This window comes from Bos grunniens, chromosome 4 (assembly GCF_055505025.1).
Source record: "Bos grunniens cultivar Pamir isolate PY7600 chromosome 4, Bosgru_T2T1.0, whole genome shotgun sequence".
In the NCBI taxonomy this organism is placed as follows: Eukaryota; Metazoa; Chordata; class Mammalia; order Artiodactyla; family Bovidae; genus Bos; species Bos grunniens.
Window position 1 is genome coordinate 54,835,666 of NC_141168.1, and position 20,488 is coordinate 54,856,153.

At 49.7% G+C, this 20,488-nt stretch overlaps 1 protein-coding gene across 1 annotated transcript in view; it reads left to right on the forward strand.

Moving 5' to 3' along the window:
* Positions 1–719: 719 nt before the first annotated feature.
* The window catches only part of ADCYAP1R1 (ADCYAP receptor type I), a 107,729-nt gene continuing 87,960 nt past the window's right edge, over positions 720–20,488 (forward strand). Inside the window, exon 1 of the mRNA XM_086398471.1 lies at positions 720–829. The gene's annotated coding sequence lies outside the window, so the exon portion shown is untranslated. The remainder of the gene's footprint in view (positions 830–20,488) is intronic.

A 20,488-nucleotide genomic window follows, 5' to 3' on the forward strand; every position in this document is an offset into this window, starting at 1 on the left:
CAACTCCAGGATGTGGTGGGGTGTTGAAACTTCATAATCCAGATGGCAAGGTGTGTGTCCACAAAACAACCAAAACTGCTAATGCTTTTCTATTCAGACATTAATGACAGACCATGTTCTAAGCATGTTACATAAGTCATCTTCATTAATGCTCACAAAGCCCTATGAGACAGGCATTATTTGTGCCCCTGTGTCACGTATAAGAAAACCAAGACACAAAGAGATTACACGATTTGGCAAAGATCACACAGCTTGTAAGAAGGAAGAGTAATGACGTTAGATGGAGAAGAGACTTGAAGAAAGGAGAGGTGACGGCGCAGGGTAGCAGACACACGGGCTGCCCTCCGAAGTTTAGTCCCCCAGGTTGCGGTGACTTTAGAACACTTATTGGAACCCATCAGTGAAGAACTACATAACTCACCACTGGGGTCCAAGGAGTATTCAATCCGAAGATAAGCCCTGAGGGACTATTGTTGAGATAACTCAAAATGTCAGTTAAAGTGGAGAGTCATAAACAATGGCACATGGACCTTACATATTTGGGGACAATTTCTAAAATGCATGCCTCTATTAATCACTCTGAATATACGACCAAAGCCTCTTCTTTGAGCAGAAGTTCACTGACTGAAACTCCAGTTTATCTATTTTTTTTTTTTATAAGCCACACCCATGTTGCCTCATCTTTGGTTTCCTGTTCTGGTTTTTTAATATGCAGAGCAGTCAGGGTGTGGGCTGGTTCACACTTGCTGTGTACAGGGTGGGCAAGATAGCCCTTCTGTGCCCACATGAAGTTCATTATGGCCACATAACTTCCTTGGGTCAGCAGAAGGTAAGTGGAAGTGATGGGAGTCACTCCTGGGCAGGAGCTGGCAAAGCCAGCGCATGCTTCCCCCACGTGTTCTCTTCCTTCTGCCTTGGTTTCTGGCAAAGGTCCAGATATCGGCTGCACCATCAGTCTGAGGCCTGAAGCAGAGCCCCTGCTTACCAGGAGGAGTCTGCAGCAGGACCAAGGAGAAACCTCTGTGTGGGTTGAACTGCTGAGGTCTGGGGAGTGATTTGTTATTGCAGTCTAGCCTACTACCTCCTCCCAACGGGTATACTCATCAAGTACTACGAGTCCAATCTTGGTCTGGGCACTTTGATGTATTTCTCTATATTTCTCCGGTATTTCTGTATGGTCTCCTTAGACCTCATTTCACTCTTATTTCTAGCTTTTGGTTTTTACTGTGGGATACCCAGAGGACCCAGCCCTTATTTATGATGTTACTTCTGTAGTAAATGTGTGTGAGGCCTCCAAGGAGACGCCCAGTGGGCAAGCACGAGGCAGCACACTGAGTGTGGTCACTTGGGACACCCCGGGGGCAGGAACCGTGCCCACCCCGCTCCTGCATTTCCCTCCTGCGGAGACAGACAGCTCTCTGGCAACCCTGGGCATTTTCCCACATTCCTCCTGGGTACTCCACGAATGCAAGGCCCTGACCTCTCTTCACCTGGGCCACTCCTCAGAGTCATGTTTGCCACAAGCAATCTTGAGAGAAGAGGTAACATCTCCCAGGCAAAGAGCAGTCTTTCTCCCACTTTCTATAAAAGTGGAAAATCTCCCGAGGCCAGTGTTCCTCTCCTGTTACTCTAGCCACTGAGTACCCCACCCATCCTGGGCCTCTCGCAAAGCCTGTGTGGGACTTGAGTGGCAGCAGAGAACCAGAGCCAACCATCAGAGTGCTCTGGGGACTGCTTTTGCCTGAGTAATGAAGTCCTTGGTCTCAGATCTAGGAGTCTGGGCTCTTTGGCTGGCATCTGTGTAACAGTAGCAGGCTAACTTGTGAGCTTATACACAGGATAACGGGGTTTCCCAGGTGGCTCAGTGGTAAAGAACCTGCTTGCCAATGCAGGCAACCCAGGTTCGATCTCTGGGTTGGGAAGATCCCCTGGAGGAGGAAATAGCAACCCATTCCAGTATTTTTGCCTGGAAATCCCCTGGACAGAGGTGCCCGTGGGCTATAGTCTATGGGGTCGCGAAAGCGTCGGACATGACTAACTGACTAAATGACAACTACAAACAGGGTGATGTATCAGTCTCTGCCCTGCTCTTGACACCCCACCCCAGTTCTGCTCAGGACCGGGCAGTCTGTGCACTGACGGGCAGTCAGTAAGTGTCCTTTTCACTCACTGACCCGGGGACCGGGGAGTCTCCAGACAGTTCATTCTATACCGGTTCCCTAGGGGCTGCATTACTGATGCTTCCTGGAGCCTCAGTTTTCCCCTCTGCAAGAGGTACAGCACCCAGGACCCAGTTCACACTCAGGGCTATTGGATTCGGGTTTGGAGGAAGATGACTGGCCTTCTCTGGCAATTGCCAGCTGATTTCTGTCTTCCTTTGAGGTGATGCCAGCACACTTGGACTCCAACCAGAGAACTTAGGAAAGAGGAAGGAAGAACTCACTGTGAGTGAGAAAGGGGGAACGCAGCCAGCGGAGACGCACTTGGCCGCGGAGTCTTTCCTTCTGGAGGTCTGCGCAAGCAGAACAGGGGCTCAGTGTTGTCATGAGGCTGGGCTGTTGTGTGTCTCTCCTGGGGTTCTGTTTGGAGAAAGAGATGTGACGTCCACCTTCAGGGAGCTGACGGGAAGGAGTTGCCGTAGTTTCTAGCCAAGGATTTGAGGTGGCTTTGTCAGGGAGGCTGTGGCAGCCTGGGGAAGGTAGCACCTGTGTGCTCAGTTGCTCACTTGTGTTCAACAATTTGCGACCCCATGGTCTGCAGCCCACCACGCTCCTATGTCCATGGGATTTTTCAGGCAAGAATACTTGCGTTGTCATTTCCTCCTCCAGGGGATCTTCCCTACCCAGGGATTGAACCTGTGTCTCCTGGGGGAAGGTAGAAGGTAGTCAGAAACAAGGGGACGGGTGTGTGAGGTCGCTCCCCAGGAAGTGCTGGAATTTGCCCCCAAATCAACTCTTGGCAAAATTAGGATGTGTTCATGCTCTTCCCACTTAATAAATCCAGAGAAACCAACTTAGTGTGACATTGGAAAAAAAAACCCAAAGGGACAATTACTTGACTAGCATTTTTGCTGCGTCTTCAACAGCTGTCACGGGGGAACACCTGTGCGCCTGCATCTCTCTCCTCTGCTTCGTGAAGGAGGCGGCTTAGGGAAGATTGCAGGTGAGGGCTGGAAGGGGAGAAGAGAGGCAGTGGGGGGCCAGGGGCTAAAGCAGGTCTCTTGGGAGGGGCTGCTGCAGGAGAGAGGAGGCATGGAGGAGGGGACGAGATGTGGTTTACTTCTCAGCAGGGTGGGTGGTGTCTGACTGGCTCTGGGGGCCTCGGCGTGCCCTCATCTGCTGCAGCCAGCCCAGGGCTTTCTCTTCACAGAGGATTCTGGCAAAGGTTGTCCCTCGTAGTCTTGGGTCCCAGGGTTTGAGGGGTGGACTCGACCAGTCTCAGGAGCACAGCCTCTCCGCCCTCCACGTAGGAAGGGCCTGTCGCCAGAAGAAGGATAACCCTACTGTGTCCGAGTCCTCATTTCACTTGCAGCTGGGCGCTAATCCAATTGCTGGCTCTAACCTAATTCTCCATTGATGCCCGAGTCCTTTGCCTGCCGATATTAAAACTCTTTTCATTTAATTGTGTAGAAGATAGATCCTCCTCAGCCGTCAGGTGGTAAATATAGAAGAGCTGATGTGTAGCTCTAATTTCTTCCTTGGCAGGGCTCCTGGGGCTCTGAATAATTGGGGACTAAGATGCTCTGGAAGGAGGACCAGGAAGGAGGAGAAAGGAGTTGGGTGGGGCACTGGGACGTTAGCGTGGCCCAAAGGTTACAGCTCAGAGGGAGCGGGGCCTGGTCAGTGTGTTCCTGGCCTGGTCGATGAATCCGTTTCATGAGGACAGTCATCTCCCTCCTGAATCTTTCACATGACTGATGTCCTGAGATGTTGTGGGAGAATCAAATGTTTCTGAATCGAGGATGACCAAGGAGAGGGGGCTGTCCTACCGAAAAGAGTAGGAGGGGTCATGAGACCCCCAGAGTCAGAGGCAGGGAGCAGTGGTCATGATAAGCCCCTTTGATCTCATCACAGAGAAGACTGTGTGAGTCTAGGCACACAGTCACCTGCAGAGTCAGGGTTTTTAATGGACCAAGACCCTCTAAGACAACTGATTGCAGCTCCCTTGTCCGGTGACCACAAGCAGGGCAATGAAGAGGTGGTGACAGAGGGCACGCCTCTTGGTTTCCAGGTCAGCCTATAACAAGGTGGCCATCCTATTTCCCAGTGGAGGGAGGGACGGAGCATCAGAGTAAGACCCTGGTGGCCGTTCGTTAGGAGGCTCATCCACCCAGCAGAGGCCTCCTGAAGTTACTCCTGCCACATGCTGCCTATCCCCACCCTCTTAAAACACCTTATGCAGGGAAAGGTGGTACAGACATAAAGACCACATGGCCCAGGCAGCGGGTCATGGGCAGAGCCTGTTGCTGGCCTCACACCCAGCCTCAAGGAAGCAGGAAGGATCCTAGCAAGAGACCCACTAGTATCTTGGTCACCAGACATGGGCTTCTCTGGCGGCCCACACCAACTGTGGCTTCTCAGGAGCTCACAGCTTCTGGGGCTACCTCGGGCTCTGGAGGGCCTGGCACACACTCCAGCTGTCTTCTCAGGGACAGCTGCCACTGCCTGTAGGCCACCTGCTCAGCCCCAGCTCAGCCCCCAGCTCCTCAGAGTGCCCTGTGCTTGACCACTGGAGGACCAGAGCTTCCTGGACTGGCCATGCTTCCTATGCGAGAGGCTTTGCTATATCTTAGCTTCCTGAAACCCCCCTCCCCCTCCCCCTTGTCATGGACTGGGAGGCACCTCAGATGGTCCTTTCCTCTCCTCTTTCCCTTCCTGCCTCAAGACAAGGCACATATCCAGCATTTCCTGAGGGCTGTTCTCTCCTGGATACTGGGGGATTCTTAAGGCTCCATCCTCTCCTGGCCTGGCTACCCCAGGCCTCTCTGACTCCACGTGTCCACTTCCAATACCAGCTTCTCCCTTCCCACCTCCAGCCTGGGCTCAGTCTTTACCTCTCCTTCACCTGCTGAGCTAGGAGATCCTGGGGCAAGGAGAGGGCACGCCTGGGGCTTGGAGTAGCTGAATCATCTGACTAGGAGATCCTGGAGAAGGTGACCAGAGCAGTTTGCAAGACCGTGGCCCAGATATCACCACTGTTCTTTCCTTCAGAATCTGAGGCCAAACCTGTGACTTGGGGTCACTCTCCCCCATAGTATTTTCAGAGGAAACACTGCTAGGATAGATGACTGCTAGGAACATGGGCCCAGATGGTCCAGTCACAGGATCTCTGAGTGCCGGGGCTGTAACAGCCAGCGCTGCTGAGCAGAGCAACCTTTGCTCATATGAGGAAATTGAAGATCAAATACAGCACACAGAAGGGTGTGTTTGCCCAGGCTCATGCTGTGTCTCCACTCAGAGACCCTGGCTTCCTAACTCCAGTCTACACTCTAGGCATTTCTGCCAGTACAGTCAGAATGATGGGGATTCTTCCGAGCATGGGGGTCAGGATGATGGCATGCCAATTCCATCTCCACCCTCTGCTGGCTGTGTAACCTCCAGAAAGTTACCTGACCTCTCTGGGCATCAGTTTCTTCATCAGTCAATTGGGGGTGCCAATGCTATCTACTTCATATGGGGCTTGAGAATGCACTGAGATCATTCCTCCAAAGCCCCAGCACAGCATTTGGCACGTAGTGAGTAGTAATTAGCCATCATGCAACATTCAGCTTCTCTGGATTGCAAATATCACTAAAACCAATGTGAACCAGAATGAGCATTAGCTATTCAAGAAACAAGCAGGCATTTAATTTACTCCCTCAACAAATCTAAAGGTTCTGTGTCAGGACACCCTTTGGATGGTTTTCCAGAAAAAGAAGGTGACACAGATGTTGTTCTTCCCTCTGTAGAGGTTTCCCAGCCCAGAACAGGGCAACAGAGACATTCCTCTCACCTTGAAGCTGCTCACAGGAAGCAGATGGAGCCATCCGAGTCAGGATGCTGCCGGTCTCTTCCAGAAGGTCCAGAAGCCCAGGACTGCCCTGACCTGCAGCCCACCCTCAACTGAGCAGTATAACTAGTGCTGTGAGAAGCCCCAGTCCCCATCCAAGGAACTTCGGAGCAATGATTACACCCTCCACGGTTCAGTTCCTGCCAAGGCGTTAAGTAAAAATGCTACTACTCACTAGGATCAGAAGAACTAGGGTGAGGAGAGTGGGGCACTCCTAAGATGTAAAATTTAAGAGACACCCTCAAACTCAGTGGGGGCTTCCCAGGTGACTCTAGTGGTAAAGAACCCATCTGCCAATGCAGGAGACATAAGAGATGCGGACTCAATCCCTGGGTCAGGAAGATCCCCTGGAGGAAGGCAGGGCAACCTACTCCAGAATCTTTGCCTGCAGAATCCTATGGACAAAAGAGCCTGGCATGGAATCACAAAGAGTCGGACACAAGTGAAGCGACTTAGCACACATGCATTCCCCAAACTCAGTAGCCAAGATACAGAATATTTCAAGACATTAAAGTTAATTTAAAAATCCATGATCGAACAAAACATCACCCATGCTTTTAAGTGAAGATGGACTCTGTCCCTGCTGAACCGGAGAGTAAGTGCCTCCCTTGCCTCACTCTAGTCCCAGCCCCAAAGCTCAGGTCCCTTCTCAGACAGTAGAGTCAGACTCTCTGGGAAGGGTGTTCCAGACAGAGGTACCATCTGTGGGAAGCTCTGCAGGTAGTTCTGCTGTGCAGAGAGTTGAGTTCCCTTGCTCTGAAAGAAGTAACTAATGCAGGCATGTCTGAGGTTTGCAGAAGAGAAAGAGGAGATACAATGTGATCCCCTAATTGCAGCTGTTTAAGAGTTCTGTGTAGATAGACAGTGCCCCACCCACCAAGGGCGCTGAAATTCTGCTTTTCCAACTTTATTCCTTTGGGGCTTTCTCTGTGGGTTTTCTTTCAGAACCCAGAAACTCCTAGAACAATTAAGCAATGCAATAATTGAACTTGCTGAGTCTTTGCGGACCCTCTGCACCACAGTTTCCACTCCAGATAACTGGGGTCCTTCCCTCTGCTTATTTAAATCCTGTGCAGATTTCCAGCCCCAGTTTATTAAGATTCCGTCTGTGGAATCCCTCTCTCTATTCATTCCATACGTACACATTTGAGGACCTACAATGTGCCAGTCTGGATTATGGACAAGGACTGAATTTTAAAAATTGTGCTTGGGGAAGTCAAAATAATGCCAGCATATAACAAAAGTTAAATTACACTAGAAGGTTCAGAATTAAAATCAGCAATCTCTGGTCCGAACTTCTCCAAGTTCAGTATCATTTCTAGGCGCTTATGACCCTTAATTCTTGTAGGTGTGTCGTCTAGTATTTAGTTCCATTTTTCTAAATATATGCATACAAATTTTTTTATTTACCAGCTTTTGGCATTCACTTTTGAACTCTTGCCATGGTAAAAAAAAAAATAAGACAAATCTCCCATCTCCGTCCCATTTCCTTTCCCTCCATCCTTTGAACATGGTTATTTTTCAGTTTTTTTTTTTTTTTTTACTGAACAATAAAGAAAGCATTGCTGAGCTCAGTTGTACAGTAAAACTGAATTCTTTTTTTTATACAACCTAGAGCTAATAACCTTTTTTATTTATCTGATGTGAGGTATCTATTGTTAACCTTTTCAGTGTCTCTGCCTCTTACCTATCAATATCAATCAAACACGTTGGTTTTATTTTTCCCTCTGTCTTCTTGTTTTAAGCTGGACTTGTTGCTTGCTAAGCCTGGGACTCAAATGTCTTCTTAGGACGCTTGGTCTTCGTCTTCACGCTGAGACATACTTCACTGCACATCTCAGTTCACGTCCTCATTTCTAGAATCTCTTTCTTTTTCTTCCAAAACAGCATTTGTTTCCCTGTTTGGGTGGTACCCATGCTCCAATAGCTTCCTGAGAAAGGGACCTGGGAAGTAAAATTCTCCATCCTTTTATGTCTGAAAATGTCTTTATTCTATCCTCACATTTTGTTGTAAGTTTCCCAGAGCATAAAGTTCTAATCGGAAATACTTTCCACTGTAAAGCATTGCCCATTGACTTTTAAACTCCAGGACTGCTGGTAACCCAAGGCCATTTCTGGTCTCCTGTGACCTGCTCTGTCACTTAGAAGCTCCTAAGATCTCTTCGTAACCATCCTGATTCTCGCTCATGACTTTTTTCACATCCATTATGCTAGGACCCAAGTGAACCCTTTTGTTCTGGAAATTCTTGTCTCTCAACCCTGATGAGGTTTTGTGTGTAATTTCTTTGGTAATTTCTTCTTTTCCATTTTCTCTGTCCTTGCTTTCTTGAATTACCTTTAGCTATATGTTGGACTTCCTAAAATGAAGCTCTAATTCTGTTGTAACATTGTCCCCCTGTATTCTTAAAGAGAATTTTTTTCTGAATGGATTCCTCATATTTCATCTTCTACCCATATATTGGTTTTTAAATTTATCACTCTTTTTATTTTAATTTCTGAGAACTCATTTTTGTTCTCTGTTCCCTGTTCCAAACTCCCTTGTGTCTGGATGTGATATTTTTCTTCTCATTAGGAATGTTATAATTAGCGTTGTTAAAGTTTTCTTCTGTTCTCTGCATAGTCTCTATTCTTCTTCCTTCCTTTCCCTCTTTCTTCTTTCCATCCTTCTTGTTTCTTTCTTTGCAGTTTGGATCTTGTATTTTGTTTGGACTGTAGTCTTTAATGTCAGATGTCTGGTCTTTAATGTTGAGTGTCTAGTGACCCTTGGGTACCATTTCTTACTAAGTGCATGCTCAGTAGCTCAGTTATGTCTGACTCTTTGTGACCCACAGACTGTAGCCCGCCAGGCTCCTCTGTCCCTGGGATTCTCCATGCAAGAATACTAGAGTGGGTTGCCATGCCCTCCTCCAGGGGATCTTCCCAACACAGGGATCAAACACACATCTCTTGTGGCTCCTGCATTGGCAGATGTGTTCTTTACCACTGAGCCACCTGGGAAGAGCTCCCCAGATGCTGACTAAAGCCCTGTGTGCCTGGCCAGGCTCAGCTATTGATATGCTCCACTGGAGGTGGTCAGATGGCAAGCCTGCTTTTCTGTTGGGGAATACCTATATGTCAGATTTTGTTTATATCTATTTTACGGGCTTGTTCAGATCTCCTGAGAAGACTCCTACATCCTGTGTATGGCTGTTGGCCTCCCAGAATCCAGGAGGACTGGAGGGGTGTTGCGGTCCTTTAATGTACCAGAACCTGTTGGTCTGGAGTCGACGATAAGAAAGTGAAAGAGAGAAAGAAGCTAGTATTCCCTGGTTTATGCAGAGAACCAGTAAAACCCTAGAACAGGGCTTGCACTGCTCACAAAGGCACAGGGCATCCTTTCGAGGAGGTCTTGAAAGCCCGGGCAGGAGAATGAGCTTGTGGGGTTTCCACTCTGCAGAGCATTAGCTGGAAGGGGAGAGAGAGAGAGAGAGAGAGAGAGCGAGAGAGAAAGACACGGGGACCCAAGTCTCTGGTGGAGCAAGGGTGTTTTAATGATCTTTTTATGAGTATATATAGGCTGTTATACAAGGAATTTCTTTTGACAATGATAAAGACCAGAAAACCAAACGTACAGTAACGTTATCAAGGAAACAAGGAATTAGCAATGGTCATAAGGTCAGAAGACAATCCATATCTCAAGAAAGAGGGTGGTGACTAAGCAGTTTTGTTGTAAGGAGAATGTTTACTGAAGGAAATCCACGTGTGTGTTTTACCTCACGACCTCAGTCCTGGGAGCAGCGTGCTGCTCCACTCGTTCCCATTACCAGGAACTGATAAGGAACAGAGGATTTATGAGAGACAGAAAACAGCACGCAGGAATCCTCCTGTTAAACGTTCCCTGACAGAGGGGAAACGCCTGAGAGAGGTTTCAGAAGTGGAATCCACAGGACTTGTTTTTCCCTGAAGTTACTAATTTTTTGTTGGCTTCTTCCTTAGTTTCCACATACCTACCACAAATTCTTCCTCAAATTTCCAACAAAACATAAAAATGCTCTCGATTCCGTCAACCTCCTTAGATAAGCTAAAAGTGTGATTTTTTTTTTTTTTGAAAGACATGCCCCTTAGAACCTCCTATTCCTGCCTGGAAGTGATACTCTCCACGTCTCTCCCCCAGCTAAGGAGAATCATTGTAGAGCTGTCCTTCCTTATCATCCTGGGGATTTACTTCTCTCTCTCATGAGCTGACCTCACTGTGTCCTGGATCCGATGCCTTTCTATTTCCTACCTAACTTCCTTGTTTTAGGGTAGCACATTCTCCAGTAACTATCTAAGAAATGTACACAGGAGATAAATTTTGTGAATCATTGAATGTCTGAATATGTATTTATTTTACCTTTTATTTGCTCTTTGTTTTACTTACATGATGGATAGTTGGGCTAGATATGGAATTCTATGTTGCAAATAAATTTTCTCTAAGTTTTAAAGACATTTCTTCATTGTTTCCTAGTTTCCAGTATTGCTGTTGAGAAGTCCAGTGTTATTCTAAGTCTTTGTCCTTTGCACATGACTTGTCGTTCTCCTTTTCCCTAAATTTTTCAGGATTTTTTTTTTCCTTTTGTCTCTGCTGCTCTATGCCTTGAATGAATGAATCTTTTACAATTCTTTGCTGCTAGGTTCTCATGAGTGCTTTCAATGTAGAGACTCATATCCTTCAGTTCTAGAAAAGCTTCTTGTATCATCTTTGAAAATTTTCTCCCCCTTTTATTCTCTCTGATTTCTCTTTCTAGAACTCCTGTCACTAAGATAACTTGAACTTCCAATTTCTTATTTTTTATCTCTTACTTTCCAACTTGTCATTTTGCTCTATTTTTTGAAAAAATGTTTTCAAATTCTCTTTTAGCTCTTCCACTGATTTTAGCTAAAATATTTTTCTCTTTTACTTTCCACGAGCTAGTGGTTATTTTTTGAAAGTTTCCTTTAAAAAAAAATTAGCACTCTTACTTTTTTTCCTCCCGAAGATGCAATATGGTCAGTCTATCACTTTTCAGAGGATATTATCTATACTTTTTGTTTTTTCCTTCTACTTATCTCTGTTTCTCTAAGTTTCTTTCTTTATCTGCCCAATGCCCTTCTCGCTCCGCACTCCTTGTTTAGTGCCTTTCACGTTGAAGGCATTTCTAGTACGTCTGGGGATCCTTGGCAGGAGTTCATTTAACAAAGAGGCACCCACCATCTGATCACAGACTCTGTGGACAGGGCTTGTCCTCAGAGGGGCTTTCCTGGGGGGATCAGGTGCTGAGCTCATGCTACTATCTCTATATCTTTCCTCTTGAGCTGATGGGTTTCTCCAGAGAGGGGCTCTCTCCTATCCAACTGAAAGTCTTTTCAGTGGAGTAGCAGCTGGGACTGGAGATCCACCATTCTGTAGGCAATCCCTCATTTTCAGGATGGCACTTCATCTTCTGCCCCCGCTGCTCAGACCCAGTGTCACTAAGAAATTCTCTTTCCATCCTCAACTAGTAGGGAAGAAATTTGCAGAGAGAATGGGGTGGGAGAGGGTGGGTTTAAGTTCTTTCTTAAAGGGACTTTCACTGTGTCTTGCTCATCCTCACGTCTGCTTTCAGAGGCGTCTGGCCCCTCTCTGTCCTGAGGCTTTCCAGGCATCGAGGTAGAATCTGGCTCGCTTCTTGCTGCTTTCTACTGGCGTGTACGTATCCACTTTCTCAACTTTGCCAAGGCAGTTACTGCTGGGCCATCCACTTTCCCCTTTCCCAAACTGTACCGTGTCATACTGCCTCAAGCTGTGCTCTCCACGATCCTTCTGTCCATACCTGTCTCGTTCGGAATCAAGAAATAGAGCTGAGGGAGGGGAAATAGTTGGCTAAAGGACACGTTGCTGACCTTTGCCCTTCTTCCATCACCCATCAAATCCCAACCTTCCCGCCCCCGCATCTCCTCCCTCCACAGGTATTCAGGACCCTCATGCTATTGACAGCTGCCTTTCACAAGTTGGTCCATCCTAAGGGGATGCCTCCGAGGGTAGATGCCCTAAAGCTTCAATGGTGACCATTCTGGCATCTGGCCACACTCTGGGAAAACAGTGTTGTGTTAACACAACAGTGGCTGCCCTGAGTCTCCCTTGGAGGGAGTATGTGGGTGGCGCCCAGGAGTCCAAGGACTCCCTCCCTCATCTATCCCAGCTCAGATGGAAATCCAATCCCCAGCCTAGACCTTTGAGAAATAAATGCCACTCTCAGGGGTCCACTCCTCAGAGTAAGGCCATGCTAAAATGCTTCAATTCCGGGAAAGACCTGATTGAAGCCTTACCACTCATGTCATCCTCGGTGTGAATGAGAGCCTCCCGCCTTCCCGAGCTCAGCTCTTAATGATGAGGGTGGGAATGCAGGGCACCCGAGAGGAAAATGATTTTGTTGGAGGTCACACAGCAGGAGCGAGGCTGAGACAGGGAGCCTGAACCTACAGTGGTCCTCCGGGCCATGCACCACTCACTCTGTCCTCAGCCTGCTACCCCAGGATGGAGGTGGACTAGGTGGAGACTGTGGAGAAGTGTCTGGGACGGATGTAAGTTGTGGGGGAGGATACGGGAAATGGAGAAAAATTCCGCCCCACCCACTCTGCCTTGAGCTGGTTGCGGATCCCTGGTTCCCACTCTTCTGGGGGGCTGTGGAGAGGGTATGCCTCCACGTGCCTCCCTGGCTGTTGTTCTGACACTGGCTGTTACCTTCTTTCCTTCCAGCTGAGGGTGGAGCCTTTGTTGTTGTTTTTGCGGTGTTTTTGGCATCCAGGGTGAACTCTGGTTGTCATGGCAACCCCAGCAGAGGGAAGCAGGGAGAGGGCTTGAGGGAAGCGAATTTATTCCACCGTCAGCTGGTTCTCCAAGAGGGGATCTGCTGAGGATGGAGACTGAGGGGCCTCTCCCTTCCTGGCCCGACTCCAAGCTGGCTTCTGCACCACCACTTCTCCACCACATGCCATTCTGGGTCTAGAGAAGGATACCCTAGTCGGGGTGGAGAAAGGGGAGGGAGAGCCCCAGAGAAACATCCAGGACCTGGGAACTTGTGCTGACCTCTTAATCCTGTTGGGGCAGTGACCATGGGGTGGGCCAGTGCTAGGAAGTCCTCTGGGTGGCCTGAGAACACAAACTCAATCACTATAGGCCTTGGGCCAGGAAGTCAAATAAGAGCACAGGACCATTGTTTGATGGTTAAATATCTTTCTAAGGAAATCGTCTCCTTTACTATTTTCTTCTTAAAACATATGTCCCTCCCGTTCAATTCTCCACTTCTGACAGTGACACATTGACAGAGTAACAGCTTTCTATGAAAACAACAGCATATGACTGGTGATAAATGGCATCTGGCATTAGGGATGAGGGACGATGGGGAATGGTGGGGACCATGGCCAAATGGAGAGCCCTTTTTCAGGATGATGGGCCCTGTGCCTGCCCACTCCAGTTGACCTGTGCCGTGTGGACATCCTGGGTCAATTGCTCAGAAGTCAGAAATCCATTTTATGTGAAGTTTCCTGAATTTTACCTTTTTCCTCACTGTAGTCCTGTGCCCACCTAGATGCAGGACTTCTGAAGATCATAGACAAAGAGGCCCCTGTGATCACTTAAACAGTTGAAGTGGGTCAAGCCTCTAGAAATGATCTCATTTGCCTCGTCCTGTTACAGACAGAGGAAACTGGGGCAGGGACCTGCCTGGCTAATGGCACTGAATGGGTTAGTGGCAGGGCTGCAGCTGGAGGTACTCAGGTGGATAAACAGAAAGACAGCCCAGGAATACTTGCGCTGCAGGACCACTCGATGAGGACCTGGCCCCGTCAGGATCAGATTGGCTGAGAAGACCTAGGGATCATATCATTTTAGCTCGTATTTATTAGGATAGGCATCCGTCTTGGTTTTTTACTATATGTTGAATGAGCAGGACTTGCCTATTGAAAATAAATTTATTTTCGGATCTCATAGCCTCTTTAAAATGTATTTTTAAGGAGGTCTTCTCTTGCTCCAGTGAAAACTCAGGCTGGTCCTATATCTTTTCCACTCACTCTTAGGCCACAGAGGAGACATGAATTAAAACTCTGAAACTGATTTAACAGCACTTTCCCCCTGGCCCAACTCAGGTATGGAATGTGCCGTGGGAAGATAGAATTTGTTCTTCTGCTAGTGCGTCTCCCCTCCTTCAGCCACTGTCCAGCTTGCTAGCCAGTTTCCGACTCCTCCTCGGTGTGGGAGGACAGGAGGGAGGTGGGGCTGACAAGGGGAGGAAAAGTCTTGCTGGAGCTGGCACCACCATGAACTGACCTTGTATTCTCTGAGCTCAGCAGATGGGTAAAGCCAGTTCCTCCTTTGCAGTCCCCGAGTGGGGGCCATCTCTATTCTGTTGCCCAGGGAAGGAGATGGCACCAATCACGGTGGGTAGCAATGCCCACCCCACAGCCCACCACCTAGCCACAGGGGTCCCCCGATCAATTGGACTATCCCCAGTAACTTGGTCTGTGTCAATGTTTTATGCCAGGACCACTTCCCCACTGCATGACCTTGTTAAAGACCTTGGGTAATCTCTTTTGGTCTCAGTTGTCCTCATCTGTAACATAAAGAGGTCCATACCTTGCCTTCCTGCTGGTAAGGAGCAGCCGGGTCCTCTGGAGGGCATGGGCGAGAGAGGAAACCTCTTTTCCTGGCTCCCACCTGGGCATTCCCTTCACAAGGACTCTGAGTTCCGGTCCCCACGAGACTCTCCGCTGCCTGCCTGGGGGGCCCCTCCCAATCTCTGAGGTCTCTCCTGCCCCTCCAAGCACTGGGCTCCTGGGCTCCCCTACACTTCCTCCCCAGCACCAAGAGTGGAGCAAGAGAAGCCGCTGACTGTGGGGTAAGGAAGGGGCAGGAGCTGATGCCTGGTGGGTCTCTGGACTCCTTTTCTTTCTTGTCCTCCATCTCCTGACCCCACCCTGTCACCAGGCAGAGACCCTGCTCTTGGTAAACTTGCCATGGAGGAAGGTGAGGACCCCAAGGGGCCATATCAGTGTTTGGATGTGGGGTACAGGGGTGTAAGGTTGGGGAGTGGGCTCATCACCAGGAGTTCCTGCTCCTCCCCCCGGACTCAACAGCTGTGTCATTGAGGCCAGGAAGCCACATGGATTCTTAGATGAGATGGGGCAGGTCAGATTAACCCGGAAACTTGGAAGAATCCCCCCGACACCTTTGCCCCAACCCCCTAGGCTCTGGCAGGCCTCCCTGCTGGTGCCTCTGCTCCAGCCCTTCGAGCACTCTGCTGCTGCTGCTGCTGCTAAGTTGCTTCAGTCGTGTCTGATTCTGTGTGACCCCAGAGACAGCAGCCCAGAGAATCCCCGTCCCTGGGATTCTCCAGGCAAGAACACTCGAGCACTCTAGGGATGGTCATCTTCCTTTGAGGCCCAGGGCTGGGCTGTATCTGTTTCCCCTCGTAGACTCCAGCCCTAGGTCTCCTACCTGGCACAGAGTGGCCATTTGACCACTCATTGCTGAATGAGTGAATACATTTGGTAGGATAAGCGGGGGAGAGAGGGGAGGGGCGGGAGCCCGGGAGGAAGGGCTGGGTGTGAGCCCAGTTCAGTCCAGCTGGGTTCATTTCTGCCTGGCGGGAAATATGGGGGTGGTGGTGGTAGGCTCTGAGGATAAGGCTCCCGGCTCTAGTGTGTGAGGCTTGCCCCAGGCTGACAGCTCTGCCGCTAGCATGAGGGCAACAGCTCAGCCCCACTCCTCTCAGTCTGCCCGGGTCTAGGGGTGGGGGGCAGGGGTTGCTCTGGGGAGAAAGGGGGGCAGGTGGAGGAAGCCAGGGGGAGGACCAGGTGGGCATGGAGACCAGAAGAGGAGAGAGACTCAGAAGGAGGGAGACTGAAGCAGGGATGGGGGATCTGGAGAGGTTTCCTCTCCCAGTCCCTCATGCCTTGGCTGACAAAGCACAATTTGCCTATGTGTATCTCTCCTTCAGGAACCACTTCCTGGTTCACTGACCCTGGCCATCTCCTCTGCAGACGGGTGAGGACTACCACAGTGCCTTCTGTAGGCTGTGGGCTCCGAGGAAGGCACTGATCCATGCCTGGGGGGTGGCTGACCAGAGCCATTCAGGCTCACCCTCTTAGTCCTTAGACTCAAGGGGGCCAAGGTAGTGAAGAGCGTGGCATGCTGAGAGATCAGAGGTCCTGGGTTCTAATCCCTGACAGTTGTTCACTGGGTGCCTCTATGGGCCAGTTGCTTAAGCACAATCTGCCTCAGTTTGCCCATCTGTAAACTGGAGATAATAATCAGACTATTTCATGGTGGTGTTGTGAGAATTGAATGAGACAATCCAAGTAGAGCACTGAGCCTGGGACAGCATAAGGTCTCCGTAAATATGTGCTATTTTTACTTGGGGCTCTCTGAATGGACTTGGGACAACAGGCAAACATTTAACATCTGCATGTTGATGATCATATCCACCAAAAGAGAGAGAATGACCCTGGCTCAGACTGCCTGCCAAAGATGGTGAGAGAACTCAAGCTGATGATGGGTGGGAAAACTAATAATTTCCAATAATTCCAATGGCCTCCTCTTTGGTTTTTTATATTATTTCCAATCTTCACTTACTCCTTTGAAGAAGATGTAAATGCCCATTAAACAGATGAGGAGACTGAGGCTTGGGGAAGGTAGGTGGTTTTCCCAGGGTCACAGGCCCTGCTGGGGACAGCAGGGAGGGCTCCTCTAGATTCCCACTTGGGGAGAGGACTGGGGTGTCTAGCGTGAGAGCAGGAGGAAGAGGAGGGGCTTCTGCTTCATCCCTGCCCAGTAACCCTCTCCATGTGTCCCACACACTGCTCCCTGCTGATTCTGAGCAGCAGGTCTCAGATCTCCCTGCCACAATCACCTGTCTGTTGAGGAGAAAATTGGTATAAAATGGTCTGGAGCATTCAGCCTACAGTTTAGGAGAAGCGAGGGTGGGGATGGATGATCAGGATCAGGGAGGAAGAGAGCAGCTTCTGAAGTGATATTTGCACTGCCAGGACCTCAGAAGGTAGCAGTCCCAGGCCCAGGTCCATGTTTGTGGAGGAGGTAAATGCCAGGAGTCAGAGGACTTAGACCCAGGCTCCCAGCTGCAAGACCTGAGCTCCCAAACTGCTTCCCCAAGAAGATGTGGTGTAAAACCCATCCAAGACCACTGGGATCCCAGAGTTTTCCTCTGAGAACAATAAATGTAGTTGTCCAGGCCAAGGAAAGGTGGAGGGCATGAGTGGGCCGTCCGAATGTTGGAGACCCTGCTCTACACTCTGTCCTCTAAATCCTGGTCTTCACTTTATTGGCCTCCTGGAAACATTGGGATGGAGACCTGTGACCTATCCTTCAGGAAGCCCCTGGCTGGTAAGGAGACCAGCCTCACCAGCTTGTCAGTCAGAGAAGAGCCCAGGCTGAGGTGAGAGCCAGGCTGCAGGGGAGAGCTCAGCCCTTTGGGACATGGGAGTTCAGAGAAGGGAGGTCCATGGGGGTTGAGGCTGTTGGGAAACTCCTCTAGGAGGGTGGATAGAGCTGGCCTTTCAAGACTTGGACAGAAGAACTGAGGCAGAAGACCCTCATTGGAGGCTGACATTTTGCAACATCAGTTGGGGGAAAAGTTGAGAATAAACTGAGAAAGGATGGAGGAAGGTGAAGGAAAACTTCACCTGATTGGATCAAGGAAGTTTGGCATGGAGAGTAAGTCAGGAAAGACAAAACAGACCTGGAAGCTGATGGCAGAGAGAGTTAGGTGTGATGCAATGGGAAATAAGGAGTCACTGAGGATTTTAGAGCAAGGGAATGGCTTGGTCAGATTAACAGGTGGCAAGACTCATTCAATTCCTGATGGAACAGTGGCGGAGAGTAGAGGCCTGGTACCTGTGGGGAAGATGTTGCAACTGGTAGAAGGTAACAGTCCCTGGCTTGCGCAGTTCCTTATAGTCAGAAAAGAGAAACAAAATGCCTTTCTAATGTAAATGAGGGACAGGACTAGTTGGATTAGATCAGAATAGGAGTGATCTATGTAGAAGAGGCTAATTCTTAACTAGGTTTCTGATTTGGGCCATTAGGTCATTTACAAGGACTGAGAATGCAGAGATAGCTGGATTTTGGACTGGCTGACTGCCAAGTATCTGTGAGGCATCAATGTGGAGATGCCCAATAGATAGTTGGATAGATAGGAGTGGGGCTCAAATGATGGATTTGTTCTCATTGGTAAATAGATTGGGAAACAGGGTGGTGCTCAATGGGGTGGGCTTGGGTGCACAGTAGGAGTATCAGAGTCCATGGGGGACATCTCTACCCCCTCCCACAGGGACCGAGCTATGACTAAAAGTGCTGCTGCAGAGTGAGAAGAGGGTGGGGACACAGCCCAGGGCCACCATCGTTTAATGGGGGAGCAGAGGAGGAGTGGCAGTGGGTGGGGTTAAGGAAGTTCAGGGTCAGAGTCATAGGCGTCTGTGTGGCCAAGGGGAGTGCAGTGAGGTGTGGGTTATAGTATGGGGTCAGCTGACGGCAGAGCCCATGTTCCAGAAGCCAAGTCACTCCTGCTGTGGCTGGCTCCCACTGGCTCTGCAAATTGTCCTGGAAGGAATGCGGGGTGCACTACTGTGGGCCCCCAAAGCCCCAGGGATGCCCTCCATCTTGTGCTCACGGGAAGAGGCAGCTGACTAGCCAGCATCTCTCCCTCTCCTAGCCCATTTGTCTCGGGTCTCTGCCATCTGTCTTCTCGGCCCTCCTAGTCCCTTTCCTCCCTGCCTCACACTTTCAGAGCCAGAAGACTAGGCCACTGGGCCTGAGTGTGTTACCAGTTCCTGCACCCCATTCCGGGGCCCCAGAGCTCCCCCTTTCCAGGGAGGCAGAAGTACCACGCAGACTGAACTCAAATTTTATGCTGCAGATCTGACCTCCTATGGCATGAACAAGCCATTCCTGGTCTTGTGAGGGAGTGAATAGACTTTGTGGGCAGGTATAGGCTGGGCCCAGTTTTGAGGTGACGAAGTATACTAGTAGTTGGCCACTGGGACCCTGGCTGGGAAAGCGGATGGTCTCTGCCACCCGCCCGATGGCTGAGGGAGGCAGCCAGCACCAGGGGTGTTGGGCAGCTGAAGGCACAGCTCCTGAAGTCCGCATAGGGGGAGCCTGGCTGTCTGGGCAGCGGCTGAGTCATCTCTGAAGCTGCTGTAGCTGGAACATCCAGTGCCCACTGGTGGACAGGAGCTTATCTGGGCCACCCGCTGCCGGCCTGTGTCTGACGTGATCTCCTGGAGAAGACTGTGTCCCTGGCACTGGTCTGCAGCATGGAGGCCTTGCAGAGCTTGGCGGAGGTGGTGAGGAGGCCCCTGAAACCTGTGGCCCAGGACCAACACACAAGACTCGGGTCTTACAGGCACAGGGTGCGTTCTCATCCAAAGAGATCCAAAGTCCCTTTGCTTCTATTTCAGCAACCCCTGCCAGATAGCTCCAAACTATAGCTCCTTCCCTAAGGGACACTCATATCTCCCGCCCTGGGCTAAACAAGATCAGAAATACCTACCTATGCCCGGAATGGAGGCTTGCTGTGGGTAGGTGGTCTGGCAACATGGAGAGAGGTCGAGAGCTTTAAATATGGAGACTTGGAGAATGTCTTGCCTGGTGTGGGTTTTCAAACATTTTTAGCAGTGGCTCAAGTACATGAAAGTAGTCACAGTGACTGCCCTGGGGGGTGAGGGGCTGGGGTCCCTGTTGACCCCACAGCAGCCCCTGGAGTGTCTCTGATTAACACCTGCAACTCCAGGTAGCACAGTCTGAAAAGCCGTATGTGTCAGCTTCAATCTCTGCATGATATATTCAGCCTCCCTGGTTTACAGAGAGGCACGCTGAGACTTGAGGAGGAGGAACGATCTACATGAGGTTGTTTGTGGCAAAGCCAAGGACATGAACCCCGGTTCCTGCATCCCAGCCTGGGGCCTCCCAGCTGCCTGAGAGAACTCCATCTTCCTGACTGCTGATTGGATTCCAACAGCTCTGTTTTAAAGAATAATTTTATTGTCCTAATTATGCATCTCAATATTCTAAACCATCTTACATCTGCTTTGGAAGCAGGCAGAGTGAAGGTCGTCAATGCATATGTAAAATCATTATGTTCCTTTTTTTCCCCCTTGGGAAGAAATAAAAGGATGAATCTGGTCCCCGCCCTTGATAAGCTCACAGTCTGGGTGGGGTGTTGGGGGAGAGAGGGTGGCAGACTCTGGGTCCACCCTCAGAAGCTGCAGACAGATGGGGAGGGCGGCAGTATGGCAGACACCACCAGGGCATCTGGCTAGCTGCAGAGAAGAGGCATATTCATAGTTCCTGTGTCTTTGGCCTGAATTCTATTAAGAATGTAGATTCTGCCACTTAATAGCTATGACCTCAGACAAGTTTGCTCACATCTTTGTGCCTCAGTTTCCT